The sequence below is a fragment of the Tamandua tetradactyla genome, chromosome 8 (genome assembly GCF_023851605.1).
Source record: "Tamandua tetradactyla isolate mTamTet1 chromosome 8, mTamTet1.pri, whole genome shotgun sequence".
NCBI lineage: Eukaryota > Metazoa > Chordata > Mammalia > Pilosa > Myrmecophagidae > Tamandua > Tamandua tetradactyla.
Window position 1 is genome coordinate 4,526,076 of NC_135334.1, and position 23,400 is coordinate 4,549,475.

Consider the following 23,400-nt stretch of genomic DNA (forward strand, 5'->3'; position numbering starts at 1 on the left):
GGTCTGTGACTGGCAACCCCAGAAGGGATGGCCCAGGGAGCCAAGGCTGAGGTCCCATTTTGCTTTGCTCTGGTTTGTGGCCATGAGAAATTTGGGTATTATCTGGACACCTACCTTCTCAATAAATGCATTTGCTTGCCAGGGAAGTCCCATCAAGGACTTTAGTGTATTATGCCAAGCCTATTCTCACTACAAAAAAACCATCATAATAATGAGATTTCTATTCATGGGCATAGTTGTGTCCAGTGTACAAAGTGCTCTCATGCTCATAATTATCTCATTTGATCTTCACCGAAGTCCTCTGAAGCCAATATTCTTCCACATTCCCATTTAACCCGAGAGGAGAATTAAGAAAGTTGTATTTTGCCCAAGGTCACACATTGATGACTCGTAGATCTAGAACCCAGGCAGAACTAACTCCAGCGTCCAAATTCTAAAGATTGTGATAGGATAATGTCTCCTTCCTGAACAGAGGCCCGGCCTTCCAGTGGTCATCTCAAGCCATTCTGGGTCTGTATTTAATTGCTCACAGTCCTCAGAACAGCAGAGTTGAGGAGGTGACCTCAGGATGCCTTTCCCCATGGGCTCCATTTTGTTATTTATGCTCTCTTCTCTTATCCCCAGCCTAGGAAACAAAATTTGAGTATATTAGCACCAAGATGAATAAACATCCAAGGATCCTAACACCTAACAAGGTTAGTGAATTAGCTTCATTCCACAGTACCAACCAGGCAGTCTCTGTGTTCATTTGATTCTGGTCCAGATAGTAACTAACTAGTTAATTCTCAGTAACTGGTTTGTATTTATTCAACTTGGATTTCATGACTAGAATTTATGTGATGGTTTCTGTGTGTTAAATGAAAACTGACTGATTATTAAAAACACATTTATTAAGGATTAAGTCTGCAATAATCACCTACAGGGTACCTGTATCAAAATTAATCCTCAGTAAATGCTTGTTTAGAGAACTTAAATTAAATTTTTCTTACAAGGTAAATTTGAAGAAAATACTTTGGAGAAGAGTTGGAAGTTGCAGAGGCCAAGAATCAGTTTCTCATTCTATCACTAAGAAATGACAGCATTCTGGGTCTTCCTTATCTAAAGACTGGTGTACCACATGGATCAAACAACAAAAAATGAACACAGTATTTTTGATCAATTACATGTAATCATTAATGATCAATAGTGTCTAACTTTCGAAGCACTGGAGTCAGCTGTCTCGAAACAGTAAGTGATTTACAAGAAGAAGGAGGCCAGAAAAGTTTGTAGGTATTTCATTGAAGTTAAAGAAAAGAATTTCCCAGTGATTTTTTTTTTTATAAAATCAGATTTTTTCTTCTGTAGTTTAAGCTCATTTTCTCCAGGGAGGCCATGGCAATGATGAAAAATAGCCAATTAGTTTCCTTCTTATATCCCTCCAAACAATCCTTCTTAAATTGATGATGATGATGATGATGATGATGATGATGATGATGGATGATAATGATGGTGGTGATGATAACTGGTTTTTTTTTTAGAACCTGCTATGAGCCAGGCACATAATTTTATTTTATCTTCATAAGCAGGTTTTTGGAATTTTTATTATGTTTGCTATTTTTCAGTCTCTATGAGCTGACAGGGAAAACTAGATCTGAAGACAAGGTCCTAGTCTTAAAAATCCATACTTCTGAGAGCAAAGTTCGAGTTGAGAGCCTTGAGGGAAGGAGACTGGGGCATCTGCAGGATGAGTGCTGGCATCAAATGTGGAGAAAATGTGGAGGCAACTGCCTCCCTTGAGCCAGACTCAACCAACATAACTCTAAGACCCTAGACTAGACTAACACACACGAGGTATGGATGTGACATCCACATTTAAGAGGACATTACTCGTAGCATCACTGGGAAATCCAGATATGTCCCCTAGAGGAAAGGAGGTTTGCTGCCCACACCCTCTGGTTTTCACCATCAGACAGTATGAACTTTTCGTGAAGTAGCACCTTGGACCGCCTCACAGAGAAAATGACTTGCATGACTTGGGAAATCACCGTGGAATGAAGTTTGTTTACTCTAAAGCTGTAACCCCTGCACCATTGTTGGTTTGTTGACAGCTTTTGACAGCTTATCTAATAAGGTGAGGGACTGCTGACATTGCAAAGCAAACCCATTTACCAGTTACCCATATGCAGAACTTTTCTCCAAAAGTTAAAGAGAGATAAAAAAGCATATATGGGTTATTTGTGGACTGTCCTCTATTTTCCTTCTACCTTCTTGGCCCTCTCTATTCGCCTGGAATCTAGGAAGATTTAAACCGCATAGATGCCTTCTATTTAGCACATTCTCTTTTACACATAATACACACACACACCAGTTTCTTATTTGAGCTGCTTCTATTGAACAAGGTGATTAACTTCCTGACCTTATGGAGCTCTAACGTGACCTCAGAGAATAGATAGAATCTTGTTATCTTGTAATGAATTTTATGGCTTATTTTAGTACATTTCAGCCATGTTTCTCTAGCGACTAAGGCAATTATCAGTCCATGTATTTCAGGATTATGAATTATGGAGCTCTCTCTAGGCACTGGAGGAAGCTTGGGAGCAGCCAGATCACCAAATCCCATTCAGGACTTACTCCCATCCTTTCTTTCCCTGCACAAACAGACCCTGCATTGCTTTCCTGGAATTACCATGTGCCCATCTACCCTGTGCTCAGACAAGGGTAGCAGAGCAATGACTTAAAATTAATCCATGTAAGCACATTACTTGTTTACCCCTATTTGGTGCCAAAGGCAGTGCATTTAAAAAAAAGTTTTATTACGAACAACAAATAAACATACCCACATTCTTGACATGATTGCAGTCAATGGCTCACAATATCATCACATAGTTGTGAATTCATCACCATGATCAATTTTTTTTTTTTTTTTAAAGGAAAGACAGAGAGAAGGAAGGAAGGATAGAAGGAAGGAAGGAAGGAAGAAAGGGAAACATTTTTAAACATTTTTCTTGTTTTTATTGTATTCTGTTTCTCCGTTTTTGTTACATGGGCTGGGGCCGGGAATTGAACCGAGGTCCTCCGGCATAGCAGGCAAGCACTTTTGCCCGCTGAGCCACCGCGGCCCGCCAACCATGATCAATTTTTTGAACATTTGTCTCACTCCAGCAAAAGAAAGAAAAAAGAAAAAAAACTCATACATGCCATACCCTTTAGCCCCTCCCCATTAACCACTAATATTTCAATCTACTCCATTTATTTTAACCTTTGTTCCTCCTATCATTTGTTTATTTCTTATTCATATTTTTTACTCTTCTTTCCATACCATAGATAAAAGGAGCATCAGATACAAAATTTTCACAATCACACAGTCAAATCACAAAAGCCATATCAAAGGCAGTGTTTGAATTATTATGATTTAGAAAGTAGGGAAAAGAATCACTTGATCTGAACTTTGCATCTTCCACTACAATGTAATAGAGGGATGGCTGTGCTTCTCTGAGCCATTGGCTTGGCCAACCCACCACTGTGGTCCGGGTCGGGCACTTGCTCACAAGCAAACCAAACATGCTTGGCAATGCCTGGATGGCATCATGGTGCCCACTTTTGCCTCTGGCTCCTACTATGATGTCTGCAAGTTCCTTTTGTTCTATGTTTGAAATTGTGTGAGTCGGTGATTTTTCTTCCTCTGTTTCATGTTTCTGGATATGCTATAAAACTATTTCATGAATATTCACTTAGAAGACCTTCAAGAGAAATGTGCAACATATCTCAGGTTCTCCATGCTCATGCCATTTAATAAGTGGAATAAGGTGACAGGAGTGTGATGATGGTTGACACTCCACCATCCGTACTTTTCATAGTAGGGGAAATTAAGATGTATTAGTATTACAAAGAAGTGGAGGGTTAGGGTATATATTTGCTGCTAAAGGAAATTAGACACTATGCTGCACTTAGTTTAGGACAGCATATAAGCTTTTCGGAATAAATGAAACTACCTAGAGTAGTACTAAAATCATCATTTCTATTGGGTTTCATAAAAATCTTTTTTGTAAGGTACATTATAGTCAACTTTTTCTCCCAGCCTTGGTCCCTGAGAGAGCTGGGACAAGTTTATTGATCTGACATGATGTAGTGGAAATCAGTTGTGAATTTGTATCCCTGTTCCATTATTTACAAACTGGATGCTAAATGACCTTGGCCAAGATTTTAATGCTGATAAGGCTTAATTTCTTACCATATTAAGTAGTCATTATTTATAGCATTCAGAAATTTGGCAAGAATCAAATGACATAATGTATGAACAACACCTGTCAGGCTGCATGGGCTACTGTTGGCTGGATTGTGAAGCTCTCAAGTTGTTTTCTATGGCTTTTCCTTCATCCTATCAAAAACTAACAAGTTTCCCCAAAGTTCTCTTTAATATCACATTCTACAGTGTAGTTCACAGACAACAAAGGGGCTGCCCTCTGGCATGCCTTCTCCAAGGTTAGAGCTATGTTGTTCCATCGCTAGCACACTTTAATAAGCCACGGAGATCCATCCATGCACTTAAGAAAATCCTTAATGGTGAGACTTGCCCATTTGAAGTAAGCTCTGAATGTTGTTCTTTGCTCAGGGATCATATTTTCCCTGGATCAACTGCTCCTGTTCCACGGACTTGCCTTGCTATTTCTGGCCCCCTCTCCATGATTCACTTGACCTTTAGTTAAGGGAGACTGGTGGGGCATATAATCCCACTGCTAAATTGTGTGGGATGTGAGACAAGTTAACCCACGGTTATCATATGGTGCCCCTCGGGTCCTGAGGCCAAACATCTCACATACAAGCCCAATGCCTGGGAGCATTGCAAGACAGCTTACTGGCTTCCTGTCCCTGTTTCTGCTCCCTGGCCCCAAATAATTCTGGTCTGAGGGCTTTATACATTCTTTAGTCAACAAAATATAGTGAGAATTTGGCTCAAAAACAGTGAGTGCATTCTTGTATTTCTTCTATAATATAAAAATCAATACCCAAAACCAGGAAATATGTCTTGCTGGGAATAGCAGGTTAAAATTGAAACAAACCTCCAAATGTTGAAAAAGGCAAAATTGAAACCTCCTCTAGAGTTCATTTCTTTTCAATTTCCCACTATATATTTCTGTTTGGAAGTGGCGAGAACTGTCTGATGGTTGTCACGTCTACCCAGAAGCTCCTGGCCAAACTGCAGGATCTGGCAAAGAGATTCTAAGTGTGAGACAATACACGAAGTATTTCAGTCCGATTTAGGCTAAAATGTGCTTTAAAGAGGTAAAGTATGATTAAAAAAATCTGAAAACTCCTTTAAAAATCTGCACCTAAATAGACCATGGCTATGAATATTCTGAAGAAATAACTTATTTGCAGAAACAGAAGTTCTGGACATCATCCCCCCCCCCCAATTGATACTTTTAGAGTGAAAAGAAATGAGTTAAGGAATAGGAAAGAAAGTTGAGATATTTTTCCATATGAATTTTACAGAAAATGTTATGCATCATAAAGAGAAGCAGATTACGCTAGTGAGAACTAACTATAACTCCAGCCTTAACACTTACCTCAACCTAGTGTCTGCCTAAACTATTCAGCCATAGGTAATATGTAAATATATAAATGATATGTAAATGAACGAGCACACCTATGTCCTTATAAAACTTTATAAAAACAGCAACAGTCTGGATTTGGCCCACAACCCCTATCTTATTTTTAATTATATATTTGCCCTTGAAACCTGTCCATAAAATAGACTTAGCCTACATCTATTTCAGTGTGACAATAATCTTTTGTGACTATGCAAGTATGTGTTCTTAACCTTTTACACTTGTGTTACTGTATACCATATCTATAATTATGGGCTGGTCTTGAAGTTTATGCTCTTAAAATTTAGAGTCTAAGACTTTGTATTTCTCTTTGAAAAGGTCAATTGTTTTGGAAATTTTTGATGGTCTAGAAAGATGTTGAGGCCATGATCCAATCCTAAAACCAGCTGTTTATCAATTAATCATGCATGCTCTATATAATTCAGTGTCTGCAGACCTATCCAAAATCTTTTTGGAAGAATGGTATAGAAGACACAATGTTGACCCTTCTTAAGGGAAGCTTCATATCTAGTGGAAGAAACAGGAAATACATACATATTTTAAAAGCCACAATATAATAATACATAAATATATCCAAATCTAGCTATATAGACCTAAATGAATAAGGGCTAGAAGTATGCCAAAATAAATAAGTGGAAGGAATTTCACGGAAGAAGTGAATTTTAAAGCTGGGTATATATAAAAAGAATAAGACGTGGCATGAGGGTAGAGAAGAGAAGACATCACACCATTTTTTTCTTTAATACACATAATTCCTTTCCCTATTTAGCATACAATTCTGAGTGTGAAATGTGTGATTGGAATGGAATGCTCTTTCACTTGTTTCCCAGAATATCTAATGCCTCTATGTGGTCTCAGGCACATGAAGACTGGGTGTTTTATAGAAATATGGAGAATAGCAAATGCACACCTTTCCATAGGGAGAACTGAAGACATCAGCAGCATAATACACTTCTTAAGCACATGGTTTTCTTATTGTATCTGGGACTCGCCACTTGCAAGTAACCTTGGGTGGTCACTTCCCTTCATTGAACCTCAATTTTCCTAACTGTAAAATGGCTAATAATTACTATCTCATTCAATTATTTTGCGATAAATATAAGTAAAGCACTGAAAACTGGACCTGGCATGTCGGAAGTGCTCAAAACAAGTTAACTTTTTAATATGGATCAAAAGTAGAGACAGCCCCATACCTGAACTCAGGGAAACTTGGCAGAATGCAAGTTTGGCAAGGGTTCAACCCCACCCACTACCAAAGAGGCATTTGGTGGTTTGGAGTAGCAAGGGTTCAAAATGCTGTAACTCCTGTAATAAAGCATGCACAGGCTTGCCAGCTTCATATGCTCTTTTTTTAAAAAAAGTAGTTTTCCTTCTTAACACAAACTAAAAAAGTTAAGGTGAAGTGCATTTTTCAATCTTTTTAAGACAAATCTATCCTGCTGACAAATATTTAGAGAAAGAAGTTGAGAAATTCTATAAACCAAGCCCTTATAATAAATTTGTCCCTAAAAGATGTATACCATTATGAAGAAAATTCATATATAAAAGGATATCTCAATTTATGTGGGTTTAAAGTATCATTATCTTGTGTACTATTTGGTACGGTACACTCCTGTGGGAACTAGTGAATTTGCACAGTTCTTCAGCCAGGCTTATTATCAATGGCCCCTTCTGCTGTACTGTATAATGGCCAGGGGAGGGCGACTGAGAAGGATATCTGTGGGTGACAGTCATGGGTACAAAAAAAAGAGAAAGAAAAAGCCTTGGAGCAGCCATAGACATGGGCCCTTGGAAGAGGTTTCACCATATCCTACTACATTCTGGAAGCAGAAGTTTGGGTATGAGCACTGGCATCACACATTCAGGTGTGAGCACATGTATCACACATTCAATTACGATTACGTGTATCACATAGTCAGATACAGGCACATGTATCCCACACTCGGGTACGATGACATGTATCAAGCATTCAGGTATGATTACATGTGTGCTGGTTTGAAAATATTACGTACCCCAGAAAAGCCATGTTTTAATCCTGATTCAGTTTTGTGGGGACAGCCACTACTTTTAATCCTGATTCAGTACTTTAGGTTGGAAACTTTTGATTAAATTATCTTTACAGAAATGAGACATGCCCAATTGCGGTGTGACCTTTTGATTAGATGGAGATATAACTCTGTCCATTCAGGTGGCTTCTGATAAGTTAATTAGAATTCTTTAAAAGAAGAAACATTTTGGAGAAACTTTAGAAACAAAAGAGTCGACAGAAACTTCAGAGCAGAGCTGACATAGATGTGGACACGTGGAGAACAGAGACATGGAAGTTTGGAAATGCTTGGAGTCCAGCAGACATTGTCATGAGATGTTAAGCAAGCCAGAACCTGTAGAGAGCCAAGGGAAGCCAAGAGACGAAAGCCAGCCCCAGAGAAGTAAAGTGAGGGGTCCCCACAGGAACAGAGGCTGAAAGCAACGGAGCCCAGGAGCAAGGGACCAGCAGATGCCAGCCACGTGCCTTCCCAGCTGACAGAGCTGTTCCATACACATCAGCGTTTCTTGAGTTAAGGTAACCTCTTACTGGTGTCTTGATTTAAACACTTTCACTTCCTTAGAACTGTGAGCTTGTAGCTTATTAAATTCCCTTTAAAAAGCCATTCCTTTCCCTTTCTGGATTTGTTATAACCCAGCGGTTTACAGACGAATACAGTGTGTATCCCACACTCAGTATGATCACATTCATCAAGCATTCAGGTAGGATCACGTGTATCACACATTCAAGAACGGCACATGTATCTCACATTCAGGTAGGAGCATGTGTATCACGCATATCACCTATATTCCCGTGCACCGTAGAGTAAGGTGAATGGCTGTGGACTCAGTCTCACCAGCCCTTTGAACATCTTCAACCTTCCCCTGTCCCTAACCCCATGATAGCACCAGTCTCAGCTGTAAGCAGAACGAGGAAGGCCCAGGTTAAAATAAAGGGTTATTTCAGGAAGCGGGCACCCAACTGCCTCCTTCACGATTCAGCTGTAGCTCCAAATTCCCAGTTCTCCCTGTCCACGTGACCTATTCCCTCCCCCTACCAATAGTGTGGGTGATCCCACAGCTGTAGTCTTTCAGTGATGAGGACACGCATGCGTATGCACACATGATTATGACCATACTGCAAATATACAGACCTGAATCACTTTTGGGGCATGTCCGCCTTCAGAACACACCTCTGGTCTCAGGTAAGGACCACTTAATATCCTGATACAGTGCTCCCCCCCACACTCAGAGTTTACACAAGTGCCCTCCATGCCTCAGCATGTTCTGTGACCCCCAGATCTGCAGGCTGAGTGAGGGCTGAGCTCATTGCTTCCTGTTATTTTTTTTTTTTATTTTTTTTTTTCTGTATCACATACATATATAACTTTTTATTGCTGAATCAATTGAAAGTAAATTGTCGATGCCTTAACACTTCACTTCTGAATACTTCAGTATGTAATTCCTGTGAATGAAAATTTTCTCCTACATTTCCGTAAGAAAATTAACAGTGACTCAATAATGCCTAATATACATCCATGTTGAATTTCTTAAATTTCCCCCATTATGTCTTTTGGGACTATTATTTTTCCCAATCCAGGATCTACTCAGCATTCACACATGGCATGTGTTCATTATAACTCTTTAATCTCTTTCATCCAGAATTTATTGCCTTTAATTTGTTCTCCTGATGTTTTTGAAGAATTTAGACGTTTATCTGGTAGGATGTCCCACATTCTGAATTTGTCTAGTAGTTTCTGCAGTATTAGATTTAATTAAACATTTTGGAAAAGACTGGTGATATAGTGCATCTCTTTATTGCATCATATCTGACACATCTAATAACCAATTGTACCATTACTGGTGATGCCAAGTTAATCATTTGGGATCAAGCAAGCACCTTCAGGTAAAGTTACATTTTCCACATTAAAATTAATGGTGATTAAGTTGTGGTGACACTTTCGGATTATATGAAAATGCTTTTTCCTAGCAGGTCATTGGTTTTAGCATCCACTGACAATCTGTGTTTGAACTGGCTATTATATCAAGTGGTGTGTCATGCTATTTTTGATGTTGTTGTTTCTATCATTCTTTTTTTTTTTTTTTTTTTTATTAACGGAAAGAAAAAAAAGAAATTAACACAACATTTAGAAATCATACCATTCTACATATGTACTCAGTAATTCTTAACATCATCACATAGATGCATGATCATTGTTTCTTAGTACATTTGCATCAGTTTAGAGGAACTAGCAACACAACAGAAAAAGATATAAAATGTTAATATAAAGAAAAGAAATAAAAGTAGTAGTAATAGTAAAAAACAACAACAACAAACAAACCAACAAGCAAACAAAAACAAAAAAAACCCTATAGCTCAGATGCAGCTTCATTCAGTATTTTAACATGATTACTTTACAATTAGGTATTATTGTGCTGTCCATTTTTCAGTTTTTGTATCTAGTCCTGTTGCACAATCTGTATCCCTTCAGCTTCAATTACCCATTGTCTTACCCTGTTTCTAACTCCTGCTGAACTCTGTTACCAATGACATATTTCAAGTTTATTCTTGAATGTCCGTTCACAACAGTGGGACCATACAGTATTTGTCCTTTAGTTTTTGGCTGGATTCACTCAGCATAATATTCTCTAGGTCCATCCATGTTATTACATGGTTCACAAGTTTATCTTGTCTTAAAGCTGCATAATATTCCATCGTATGTATATACCACAGTTTGTTTAGCCACTCTTCTGTTGATGGAGATTTTGGCTGTTTCCATCTCTTTGCAATTGTAAATAACGCTGCTATAAACATTGGTGTGCAAATGTCCGTTTGTGTCTTTGCCCTTAAGTCCTTTGAGTAGATACCTAGCAATGGTATTGCTGGGTCGTATGGCAATTCTATATTCAGCTTTTTGAGGAACCGCCAAACTGCCTTCCACAGTGGTTGCACCCTTTGACATTCCCACCAACAGTGAATAAGTGTGCCTCTTTCTCCGCATCCTCTCCAGCACTTGTCGTTTTCTGTTTTGTTGATAATGGCCATTCTGGTGGGTGTGAGATGATATCTCATTGTGGTTTTGATTTGCATTTCTCTAATGGCCAGGGACATTGAGCATCTCTTCATGTGCCTCTTGGCCATCCGTATTTCTTCTTCTGGTAGGTGTCTGTTTAAGTCTTTTTCCCATTTTGTAATTGGGTTGGCTGTCTTTTTGTTGTTGAGTTGAATAATCTCTTTATAAATTCTGGATACTAGACCCTTATCTGATATGTCATTTCCAAATATTGTCTCCCATTGTGTAGGCTGTCTTTCTACTTTCTTGATGAAGTTCTCTGATGCACAAAAGTGTTTAATTTTGAGAAGCTCCCATTTATTTATTTCCTTCTTCAGTGTTCTTGCTTTAGGTTTAAGGTCCATAAAACCACCTCCAGTTGTAAGATCCATAAGATATCTCCCAACATTTTCCTCTAACTGTTTTATGGTCTTAGACCTAATGTTTAGATCTTTGATCCATTTTGAGTTAACTTTTGTATAGGGTGTGAGAGATGGGTCTTCTTTCATTCTTTTGCATATGGATATCCAGTTCTCTAGGCACCATTTATTGAAGAGACTGTTCTGTCCCAGGTGAGTTGGCTTGACTGCCTTATCAAAGATCAAATGTCCATAGATGAGAGGGTCTATATCTGAGCACTCTATTCGATTCCATTGGTCGACATATCTATCTTTATGCCAATACCATGCTGTTTTGACCACTGTGGCTTCATAATATGCCTTAAAGTCAGGCAGCGCGAGACCTCCAGCTTCGTTTTTTTTCCTCAAGATGTTTTTAGCAATTCGGGGTACCCTGCCCTTCCAGATAAATTTGCTTATTGGTTTTTCTATTTCTGAAAAATATGTCGTTGGGATTTTGATTGGTATTGCATTGAATCTGTAAATCAATTTAGGTAGGATTGACATCTTAACTATATTTAGTCTTCCAATCCATGAACACGGTACGCCCTTCCATCTATTTAGGTCTTCTGTGATTTCTTTTAACAGTTTTTTGTAGTTTTCTTTATATAGGTTTTTTGTCTCTTTGGTTAAATTTATTCCTAGGTATTTTATTCTTTTAGTTGCGATTGTAAATGGGATTCGTTTCTTGATTTCTACCTCAGCTTGTTCATTACTAGTGTATAGAAAAGCTACAGATTTTTGAATGTTGATCTTGTAGCCTGCTACTTTGCTGTACTCATTTATTAGCTCTAGTAATTTTGTTGTGGATTTTTCTGGGTTTTCTACATATAGTATCATATCGTCTGCAAACAGTGATAGTTTTACTTCTTCCTTTCCAATTTTGATGCCTTGTATTTCTTTTTCTTGCCTAATTGCTCTGGCTAGAACTTCCAACACAATGTTGAATAATAGTGGTGATAGTGGACATCCTTGTCTTGTTCCTGATCTTAGGGGGAAAGTTTTCAATTTTTCCCCATTGAGGATGATATTAGCTGTGGGTTTTTCATATATTCCCTCTATCATTTTAAGGAAGTTCCCTTGTATTCCTATCTTTTGAAGTGTTTTCAGCAGGAAAGGATGTTGAATCTTGTCAAATGCCTTCTCTGCATCAATTGAGATGATCATGTGATTTTTCTGCTTTGATTTGTTGATATGGTGTATTACATTAATTGATTTTCTTATGTTGAACCATCCTTGCATACCTGGGATGAATCCTACTTGGTCATGATGTATAATTCTTTCAATGTGTTGTTGGGTACGATTTGCTAGAATTTTATTGAGGATTTTTGCATCTGTATTCATTAGAGAGATTGGTCTGTAGTTTTCTTTTTTTGTAATATCTTTGCCTGGTTTTGGTATGAGGGTGATGTTGGCTTCATAGAATGAATTAGGTAGTTTTCCCTCCACTTCGATTATGTTGAAGAGTTTGAGGAGAGTAGGTACTAATTCTTTCTGGAATGTTTGATAGAATTCACATGTGAAGCCGTCTGGTCCTGGACTTTTCTTTTTAGGGAGGTTTTGAATAACTAATTCAATCTCTTTACTTGTGATTGGTTTGTTGAGGTCGTCTATTTCTTCTTGAGTCAAAGTTGGTTGTTCCTGTCTTTCCAGGAACCTGTCCATTTCTTCTAAATTGTTGTATTTATTAGCGTAAAGTTGTTCATAGTATCCTGTTATTACCTCCTTTATTTCTGTGAGGTCAGTAGTTATGTCTCCTCTTTCATTTCTAATCTTATTTATTTGCATCCTCTCTCTTCTTCTTTTTGTCAATCTTGCTAAGGGCCCATCAATCTTGTTGATTTTCTCATAGAACCAACTTCTGGTCTTATTGATTTTCTCTATTGTTTTCATGTTTTCAATTTCATTTATTTCTGCTCTAATCTTTGTTATTTCTTTCCTTTTGCTTGCTTTGGGATTAGTTTGCTGTTCTTTCTCCAGTTCTTCCAAGTGGACAGTTAATTCCTGCATTTTTGCCTTTTCTTCTTTTCTGATAAAGGCATTTAGGGCAATAAATTTCCCTCTTAGCACTGCCTTTGCTGCGTCCCATAAGTTTTGATATGTTGTGTCTTCATTTTCATTTGCCTCTAGGTATTTACTAATTTCTCTTGCAATTTCTTCTTTGACCCACTTGTTGTTTAATAGTGTGTTGTTGAGCCTCCATGTATTTATGAATTTTCTGGCACTCCGCCTATTATTGATTTCCAACTTCATTCCTTTATGATCCGAGAAAGTGTTGTGTATGATTTCAATCTTTTTAAATTTGTTAAGACTTGCTTTGTGACCCAGCATATGGTCTATCTTTGAGAATGATCCATGAGCACTTGAAAAAAAGGTGTATCCTGCTGTTGTGGGATGTAATGTCCTATAAATGTCTGTTAAGTCAAGTTCATTTATAGTAATATTCAGGTTCTCTATTTCTTTATTGATCCTCTGTGTAGATGTTCTGTCCATTGATGAGAGTGGTGAATTGAAGTCTCCAACTATTATGGTATATGTGTCTATTTCCCTTTTCAGTGTTTGCAGTGTTTTCCTCACGTATTTTGGGGCATTCTGGTTCGGTGCGTAAATATTTATGATTGTTATGTCTTCTTGTTTAATTGTTCCTTTTATTAGTATATAGTGTCCTTCTTTGTCTCTTTTAACTGCTTTACATTTGAAGTCTAATTTGTTGGATATTAGTATAGCCACTCCTGCTCTTTTCTGGTTGTTGTTTGCATGAAATATCTTTTCCCAACCTTTCACTTTCAACCTATATTTATCTTTGGGTCTAAGATGTGTTTACTGTAGACAGCATATAGAAGGATCCTGTTTTTTAATCCATTCTGCCAGTCTATGTCTTTTAATTGGGGAATTCAGTCCATTGACATTTAGAGTTATTACTGTTTGGATAATATTTTCCTCTACCATTTTGCCTTTTGTATTATATATATCATATCTGTCTTTCCTTCTTTCTACACTTTTCTCCATGTCTCTCTCTTCTGTCTTTTTGTATCTGACTCTAGTGCTCCCTTTAGTATTTCTTGCAAAGCTGGTCTCTTGGTCACAAATTCTCTTAGTGACTTTTTGTCTGAGAATGTTTTAATTTCTCCCTCATTTTTGAAGGACAATTTTGCTGGATATAGGAGTCTTGGCTGGCAGTTTTTCTCTTTTAGTAACTTAAATATATCATCCCACTGTCTTCTAGCTTCCATGGTTTCTGCTGAGAAATCTACACATAGTCTTATTGGGTTTCCCTTGTATGTGACGGATTGTTTTTCTCTCGCTGCCTTCAAGATCCTCTCTTTCTCTTTGACCTCTGACATTCTAACTAGTAAGTGTCTTGGGGAACGCCTATTTGTGTCTAATCTCTTTGGGGTGCGCTGCACTTCTTGGATCTGTAATTTTAGGTCTTTCACAAGAGTTGGGAAATTTTCAGTGATAATTTCTTCCATTAGTTTTTCTCCTCCTTTTCCCTTCTCTTCTCCTTCTGGGATACCCACTACACGTATATTTGTACGGTTCACATTGTCCTTGAGTTCCCTGATACCTTGTTCAAATTTTTCCATTCTTTTCCGGATAGTTTCTGTTTCTTTTTGGAGTTCAGATGTTTCATCCTCCAAATCACTAATTCTATCTTCTGTTTCTTTAAATCTGTCATTGTAGGTATCCATTGTTTTTTCCATCTTTTCTACTTTATCTTTCACTTCCATAAGTTCTGTGATTTGTTTTTTCAGTTTTTCTATTTCTTCTTTATGTTCAGCCCATGTCTTCTTCATGTCCTCCCTCAATTTATCGATTTCGTTTTTGAAGAGGTTTTCCATTTCTGTTCGTATATTCAGCATTAGTTGTTTCAGCTCCTGTATCTCATTTGAACTATTGGTTTCTTCGTTTGACTGGGCCATATGTTCAATTTTCTGAGCGTGATCCGTTATCTTCTGCTGGCGTCTGGGCATTTAGTCAGATTTCCCCGGGTGTTCGACCCCACAGGTTGAAAGATTTTTCTGCACAGTCTCTCGGTTCTGTTCTTTCTATCCTGCCCAGTAGGTGGCGCACGTGGCACACGCCTGTCTGTGGGTTCCACCAGCGAAAGTTGCTGTGGGTCCCTCAACTCTGGAAAACTCTCGCCGTAGGGGAGGTTCGGCAACCGAAGCGTCTTGGAAGAATGCCAGCCGGCCCGGGGTTCCAAACGCGGGGAGGGTCGCCGGCTGTCGCAGCCCGGGAGAGTGCACTGTTCCCAGCCGACGGGGGAGTCACGTGTTTGGAAGGGATCCCCCGGTCACTGTTCTCCGCAGTCTGGGGATTTCCGACCCAACTATCTCAGTTGTTCCGGGGGGCCTCGTGTGGTGGGGGCACCAGCCGCCGCGGCCTAAGGGGACCGCCTGTCCAATTCTACCAGCTGGCCTGGGAAGGTGGAAGGGAGGAACTCCGGTCGCTTGCTGTCCCACCCAGGAAAGCCCGTGCCGCTTGGTGATCTCACCGGAGCTGGTTCTCCCAGATAGTCAGCCGTTCCAGGATGGGGTACGCTGTCCCTTTAATCTCCCTCGTGGCTCCGGGAGCTGCTCTGTATTATCTCCACTCCCCCAGTAGTTGTTCTGGAGGAGGAAAGGTGAGGGCGGTAAGGCTGTCGAGGCTGGTGGCGGAGGAGCACGGTGAAGGCGGGGGAAGAGGGCACCGTGTTGGTTGGAGAGCAGCCGGAGCAGGAGGGGGAGGAGGGGGGTGGCGGAGAAAGAGAGGGGGTAGGGAGGTCGGGCGGCTCGGCTGCTGCGGGGCGCGTGCGCCGCGCGGCGGGCCGGCGGAGAAAGAGAGGGGGTAGGGAGGTCGGGCGGCTTGGCTGCTGCGGGGCGCGTGCGCCGCGCGGCGGGCCGGCGGAGAAAGAGAGGGGGTAGGGAGGTCGGGCGGCTCGGCTGCTGCGGGGCGCGTGCGCCGCGCGGCGGGCCGGCGGAGAAAGTGCTTCCTGTTATTGATGTCCATTTGCAGCATCTTGACAGTTCCTGTCACACAGTCGGTAGCCAGTGAACATATTTTGGATGACCGAATGGATAAGTAACAGGGTTGTTGGGCAGGACCAGCACTACTGCCACCTCCTTTCGGAGGAGCCCAATTCTTGGGCTTGCTGCAATCTCTAGGTGAAGGTGTGCATCTTAAGTGTCCACAGGAGTCTGGCCAGCACTGAGCAGAGGGACCCAGGAATTGGCCCGGTACAGGCCACAGAAGAGTAGATGGCTGGTTCTTGAGGAAAGTGATGTCACATCATGAACGTTATCAGCGTCGTGGCTCTTCAGCCCCCCTGACAAGTGCATGATGCTCCAACTTGTGCCTGCTCCACGTGTACACGCATGTACCATATCCACGAGCAGCTGCCAGTCTCCTGGATACCTCCATGGCCAAGGCAGAGCTGGCTGGGCAAAGCCCCCTCAGGGGAAACATCAAATCCACAGGGATCTCCTACTGGTGCTCCTGTGGATAGAATCATCCTTTAATTCACTCTGAGCCCTGCCATTTAATGACCTCGATCCATGCTTTGTTTTGCTAAAGCGAATGTCTCAGGTTGGGTATGACGGGGCCGAAAATAAGTAATTTTTATTTAGGAGGCCTGAACGTTCCCATAATGGGAGCTGAAACGTGATCTCTCTTTTTCCCTCAACCATGTCCCCATCCCCCTTTTCTTGACTTCGGTTTCAGTCTTTCTTGTTTCTTTAAAGTGTAAAGTGTAAAATATTAATTTTGAGCAGAAGTAAAATTAAGCCCCCTGGAAACAGATTCTAGGAAACAGAGCCATAGCCTGACTTAATTAAGAAGCGATTATGCTGAAGATCCTGTATTAAGGCTTCACGTTTCTCATAGAAACAGAATTGCTTTTAGAGAAGTCAAGTCAGGCAGCGGAGGGGGAGGGAGCGGCAGGACGATAATTGGATAGATCAGAAAAAGCTATGTTTGTTGTAGTGATGGAAAAAACAAATAGCAGAGGAGATTTAAATTGGTCTGGAGATATCTCAATTCTGTCCTTCAGGAATGCCAGAAAGAGACCATGGGTGCTGCCACTATCTCTTCCCAACACTTGGAATGAGCCCAGGATGGGCCATCACCACTTCTCTCCCTTTCCTTCCAGCTCAGGTTTCTTTACAGGCAGAGGAGAACAGGGATGTGTGTGTAACAAAACTCCAGGGAATGTGGTTAGCCCCCCGCGGTGCTCAGAATGCAACAACTAATTAGCCCCACAAATTTATGGGCTCCAGGGATGTGAGCAGATGGGTATTTACGTTAACAGCAGATCCAATTTGTCCTCCATTAATTCCAGAGTGATACCTGAGTTTATTGGAGTTTTATATTGTTTCATCTGTTTCAAAGTTAGAACTCCCAACTCCCCAAATTGTTGTTATTCTTTTGAAAAGCAACTATCTGGATCCCTCTCCAGCTTCTAGAATGGAATGCAGACTCCACTCCAAAATGTTCTGACTTTCTAGAATCTTGAGGACACCTGATAGGTTGGCTCTTCATGGGCCTTCAATTTAGACCACTCCTGCTGGTCCTGTCCATGTTTGAGGTCCCATTTTGCACACTCATTACATTCATGATAGTCCATGCTGCCAATCAATGGTTCCCAAACACCTGATGCATTTGTCTGGAAATGGCATTCATTTGAAAATTACCAGAATTGGGGTGAATATGTCTTTTATGGGATATTTTTCATTTAAGGGATATTTTTAGATAACTATTCTCAGAATGTCATTCAGAATCTGATCAGAAGTCTTAAAACCTAGGATATTGGCACTTTAAGGAAACTCAAGGATTATCTATTACAGTAATTTACAAATCACTGAACAGGTCATCCCATCACCGCCAAGTACCCCTCCCTTCTGCTGCCAAGGAAGGAGTTGGTAACCAAAGTGACTCCACTGGCAAAAGTGGGTGTTGGAGGCACACAGCCTGCCCTTAGCCCATGCAACCCAGATCTCATCTCTCCTTCTGAGTTCACCAAACCAGAGGATATCCTGTGGTCTCAAGGAAGCTTCAAAAAGGTGCTTCCGGTACTTGACTCCTGTGTGCAACCTGGGATGCTCCCCTTCAGTATGATTTATTTAAATAATGTTCAACGGCAAAATATCTTTTGAAAGCCACCAATCTAGCCCACCCTCTTTTCATAGATGAAAATAAATAAATAAATAATCAGGAAGGTTAGTGACTTGTCCAAAGTTACAGGGTAGAACTTCAAACAGAACTCCTGCCTTCCCATTCAAAATCACGCCTACCATTTCATGGGACCCCAGTCTAGTTTATTAGAAAACCATAATAATAATATTGCTGATTCTGGGTAACAGAATGCAAATGATCAGAGAAGTTAGTAACTAATTCCAGTGTGGACATCCAGTAATTGTCCAAAGGCAGGAAAGCAAGCACAGAGGGAGTGCCCCTGATGGCAATACACTTTCCTGTGTTGACCAATTTGAGGTGTGTTCAGCAATTCTTTCCTATCAGTCTCATCATATTTGCACTGACAATGGGCATGCAGTGCCTGGAAAATGCAGCTAACTTGCTGGCATCATCATTCAACAGAAGAATCTTTGCCTAATTTAATGTTGCTATGCCATAGCATTCATTTCTTCCCATGTTCCCAAAAACCCTGAAGTGCCCATTGGCTATTTAAATCAGTAGCCCAACAGGTAAAGAGAAGCCTAGGGTTGCCAAAGAAGAGAAACATAGGTCAGATAGAGTTATTCTCAACCTAGGCTGCGAATTAAAATCACCTTTTTAAATCATATTTAAATCAGATTTTAAAAAATTACTGATGCTTTGGTCTTCCTGGAAATTGTGGTTTAAGAGTTTTGGATTGTGTTGGACAAGGATATCTTTAAAAAAAAAAAACAACAACTCACAGGCAATTTCAGCCTTGAGTTGGGCTAAGGTCACAGGTCTCTTTACCTGTTGGGCTACTGATTTAAATAGCCAACAGGCACTTCAGGGTTTTTGGGAACATGGGAAGAAATGAATGCTATGGCATAGCAACATTAAATTAGCTAGGAGTGACCTTTAAAACTATCCGTGAGGTGAAAAGTCAGGGAGTCCCAGCTCTGTAGTCATAGCTTCCTAGTTTCACTCCTAGCAGTAATAAGATGTCTTTTCTGGAACAATGATGTTATCATTACAGGCTTATTAACAAGATAAAACAAACAGCAATACAGGTCAATCCCTTGGTTTATACAACATCAAATTTGACTCTTTCAAAGATGTAGGGGAAATTGGGCGGGCGGATAATTGCCCTCTCTGGGCTTTACTTTAAAAAGACAAGAACAAGCCAAATGCTGCATTAATCTTTCTTAATATTCTGCTTTAAGATATATGGAGCTAAACATTTGTCAAACCCATTTTTGTTTTTAATGTGTCTTATTTTCACAATAGTAAGTTGCATGTATTTATCCTTTAACAGGAAGTACTCTTCCCTTAGATCTGACTTTTTTTTTTTTCAGCCTTATGGAAGCTCTTTGAAGGCTGTGTTCTTCCCAGCTGCAAGGAGGTTACAGAACCAGCAGGATCACAGAAGAAAGAAAACTAAAAGACATTCTCAGAATCGGAGCTTCTCGGCTTCCCCTCTCTCAGATGGAGGCCCCAGATTTCTCTGGCTCGGTGGACCCCGAGGGCATGTGGACTACCCTCCCTTTGGAAAGGTTGTGGTCTTCTCCCCAGAGATGGCAGAAGAAATCTTTGCACAAGGAAGTAGGGGTAAAGTTTGTGCTTCAGAAACAGACTCGCCCTGTCTTAGTTTAACGGAAAAATAGCAGTTCCTAATTCTGGTAAGACTATATATCTTTCCTAACAGGTAGGATGTCTGTGGTATGGCGTAGCATATGCCTTTTTTGTTTGTTTTTCAGACTTATAAGACTTCTTTATTGAAAGCAGCACTTCCACTTCAATGATCAAATCCTCATCTGATAATTAGCACCTTTGGAAAATAAACACTATCAGCAAAGAATAGAACATGTCAGCAACTTCATAGGAAATCCCCAAACCAGAAAGGAAGAAGGAAAGGATCAGTATCACTTTCCATTCTTAGTGGCATGATTGCAATTATTTCTACACTAGCAAATATCTTAATATTCTAGAATACCTCTACATGGAGTTTTGTGACTTCCACCTTCTTAGATTGGTTAGAGGAGCAGTATAGGATAAGTAGTACCAGATGGCCTGGGTTTTCAATCTCAGCTGTACCACTCAGTAGGGTATGACCTCAGGAAGGTTATTCAACCTCTATCTCCTCAATATTCTCATCTGCCAAATGGGTGTAAAAAGAACACCCTGCTGTGTAAATTACTGGAAAGATCACATGACTTAATTCATGCAAAGGTTTTTAGAGGAGTGCCTGTTAGCCTTCCATGAGTTCAAACCATTATCATTATTGTTATTGCTATTATTATTATAAATTTTAACTTTTAAAAACTGTTTTCATATGTCATGCAAGGAGAATTATACTGTTTCCATTCTAGAGACAATAAAACCAATTCAAGATATTCCAGTGCTTTAGAGGTAGAACCTGGTTCTAAAATCTAGATTTCCAGAATGACATCCATATTAATGGCTTCCAAATTACTCAAAAAATGGATAAGGAGGGGTCTTATAGCAGACTTGATGAACTTGGATGCCAGTTCATCCCATTTCAGACAGAGCAGATCCAGAATAATGCCTTCTTTCTCTGACTTACTCACACCTTCCTAAGCTTTCTTTTACTAAAGCTTTTTTTAAGTTTCCAAAACTTAAATGTAAATACAATCTCTGTAGATCGTCTTATCTGACTCTTATATGATGATAATCAAGCTCACTTCATAAGACAGAACAATTTTCCTGTAATTGGTAGTTAACATAAATGATGCACCCATGAACTTCCTCCCAGAAAACATTAAGTGGCCTGAGAACCAGGATTTGCTAAATGACAAAGAGCTCCTAAAATGCTTTTCGTCACACTACTGAGGCTTGTGTTGAGTTGGACATGGGACCCCAATTGAGGGTGATTGTCACCAAAGTCTGTAAAGTAAGGACAAACTCTCATCATTTTGGAGAGCATATTTATTCCAATCACTTTATGAATTATTTTCTAATCTTACAGCTTCTCTGCTAGCTACATTCTCTCATGCACCAGCAGGTTGTTGGGCTACCTTGGCTTCTGGTAGGATAAAGTGTCATGCAAAATAGGTATTTGAGGACCATATGTTTGTATTCTTTGGGCTTGGACACAAAGAATTGGAAAGAGGGTAGGTGATGGGGGAGGTAAGCAGAGGGCAAGATTAAGGGAAAGTAGGGTAATAAGGCTCAATGATGATAAGGGAGGGCCAGTTATCAAGTTACAACTCATAGCCTTGGGTTTGGAATAGGCTTTGTTTCCTAGCAGGAGGGAAGAGATAATTAAGTAAGGCAGCTGCTCTGCACAAAGCAGGGGTGGCCCAAACAGTATCACAATTCCTGTCTGATGGGCCAGCTGGAGCACCTGACTAACCCAGTTGGGGGTCAACGAAGCCTCCGTTTGGGTACCAGGTAAGAGGAATGATGAGTTATGTGCAGATTTCCCCACAAGCATACATTACATGTGCATACTTTTTTGGGAGAACTTAAAGAACCCTTTCCCAGAAGTGGGGGTTCCTTTCCTCCTGTTATGTGGCTTTCTTTTTTTTTTTCTTTTCTATGGAAAGTGACTCTAGTCTTCCATGGAGAAGATGGGCTTCGGAGAATCATTCAGAGCCAACTAGAGATGGTTGTCCTGACGCTGGCATGCAGACCTCGATGGACTTGTTTTTGGAAGGGAAGTGAGCACAGCATTGTTGGAGCTAACCAAGAGATAGAGTTGGCAGCTTGTATGCCCGTGTTGGCACTCATTGACTTGAACAAAACAGAAGATGTTTCTCTTGGAGGCTGAGAAAGGATCAGCAGACTGTTTTGTTGGACATGGAAGAGGCCATATTTGATGGTCAATCTGGGTTCTCGCCTGATTTCAAAGGTGACAATTTATCTAGCCACCTCTGAGCAGAAGTCACTATGAGATAAACAATATTAAATCCCAACTCTGCCCAACATTAGCCCAACAACAATTGTGAAAGCTAAGGGGATAGCTAAGGTGGGTTAGTGTACATCATGCACGCTGTTTCTGGAAAGACTTTCATTAAACTGTAAGGTAAATACTTTAATCTGCATTTCACATATGGGAACATGGTTTCACCAAGGAGTTGCAATAACTTGCTGGAGCCACACGCCAGGAAGTGGAAACATCTGGGAGAGTGCACATCTGTTGGAATCTGAAGCCCATTCTCTTTCTACTATACCTTGGAGATGTGCAGAAATTTTGCTGCCACTGTTGCCTCAATAACTACTACAAATACACATTTAAAAATAACAATGTGCGTTAGAGCCTCTGCATCATTGTATGTAATGCTTACAGCAACCTGATGAGTTATGCAAAGCTATTACATCAATTTTACAGCTGAGAAAACTGAGGCTTAGAGAGGGCTAGCAGTTTGATGTTGAGGTTGTTTAACACTGGAGCCAGGAATGGAACCTAAGTCTTTCTGAATCTAGCATCACTGTGTTAACTTGCTTTTCCTGAGAGGGTTGGGTGCTTGCTTCTGATTCTCCTATACAATTGTTGCCTGCAGTAGTGCAGAATTGCACAAATAAACATTTGAGCTGGACTATGAATGTGTGAATGATGTTTGAATGAATATATAAGAGCTTCTGTATTATATGCATATCTATTTGCACAGCCATACAAAACATACACAATCATATTATCTATCAAACCCATTTCACAGAGATAGGAACCAAAGCTCAGAATAAAATTAATTGCCAAAGTCACAAAATTAGTGGGGACTGGTGCTAGGACTCAAAATCAAAGTTATTTGGTTGAAAAAGCTCACACATTTTTTTTCTTTCTTCCGCTGTCTGGTTGTCTTTGTGTAAAATGATCCTAAACTGACTTCACAGAGAAATGATAAGACCTTTACCCAACATGAATACTCGGAAAGCACATTACAAAATTAGTTTATAAATGCTCAATATGAACATGTTTTGGTCAAAGCATTCAAATCACAGCAAAGCCAGCTTAGGTTTAGAAGAGGGTTTTATTTTCATTACTACATTATGCACAGGAAGAGTGTCTTTGAGAAAATATTTTTTTCCAGGGGGCTTGAAATTTCCTCCAGCAGCTCTTTCAAGTAGAGTTATTAGAATTTATTTTCAATTATACACCAGAATAAGCCATCTGCAGTATAGTTAACTTTCAATTTCAACCAATTTTCGATGCATTCAATCATAGATGCCTCAGTGATTAAGAATCTA

At 40.0% G+C, this 23,400-nt stretch overlaps 1 protein-coding gene and 1 long non-coding RNA gene across 6 annotated transcripts in view; one reads left to right on the forward strand and one right to left on the reverse strand.

The window, feature by feature from the left end:
• The window catches only part of NTM (neurotrimin), a 1,015,613-nt gene that overhangs the window by 735,872 nt on the left and 256,341 nt on the right, over nucleotides 1-23,400 (reverse strand). The gene's annotated exons all lie outside the window — the stretch shown is intronic.
• LOC143644007 (uncharacterized) lies at nucleotides 406-22,749 on the forward strand. 5 transcript variants are annotated; one of them, XR_013156447.1, is made up of 4 exons: nucleotides 406-510; nucleotides 625-695; nucleotides 19,551-19,874; nucleotides 21,762-22,749. It is a non-coding gene; the product is annotated as an uncharacterized LOC143644007 (long non-coding RNA). The 5 variants fall into 5 exon arrangements; XR_013156448.1 differs by lacking the exon at nucleotides 406-510 and adding an exon at nucleotides 993-1,227 and having other exon boundaries at nucleotides 518-695; XR_013156444.1 differs by lacking the exon at nucleotides 406-510 and having other exon boundaries at nucleotides 518-695.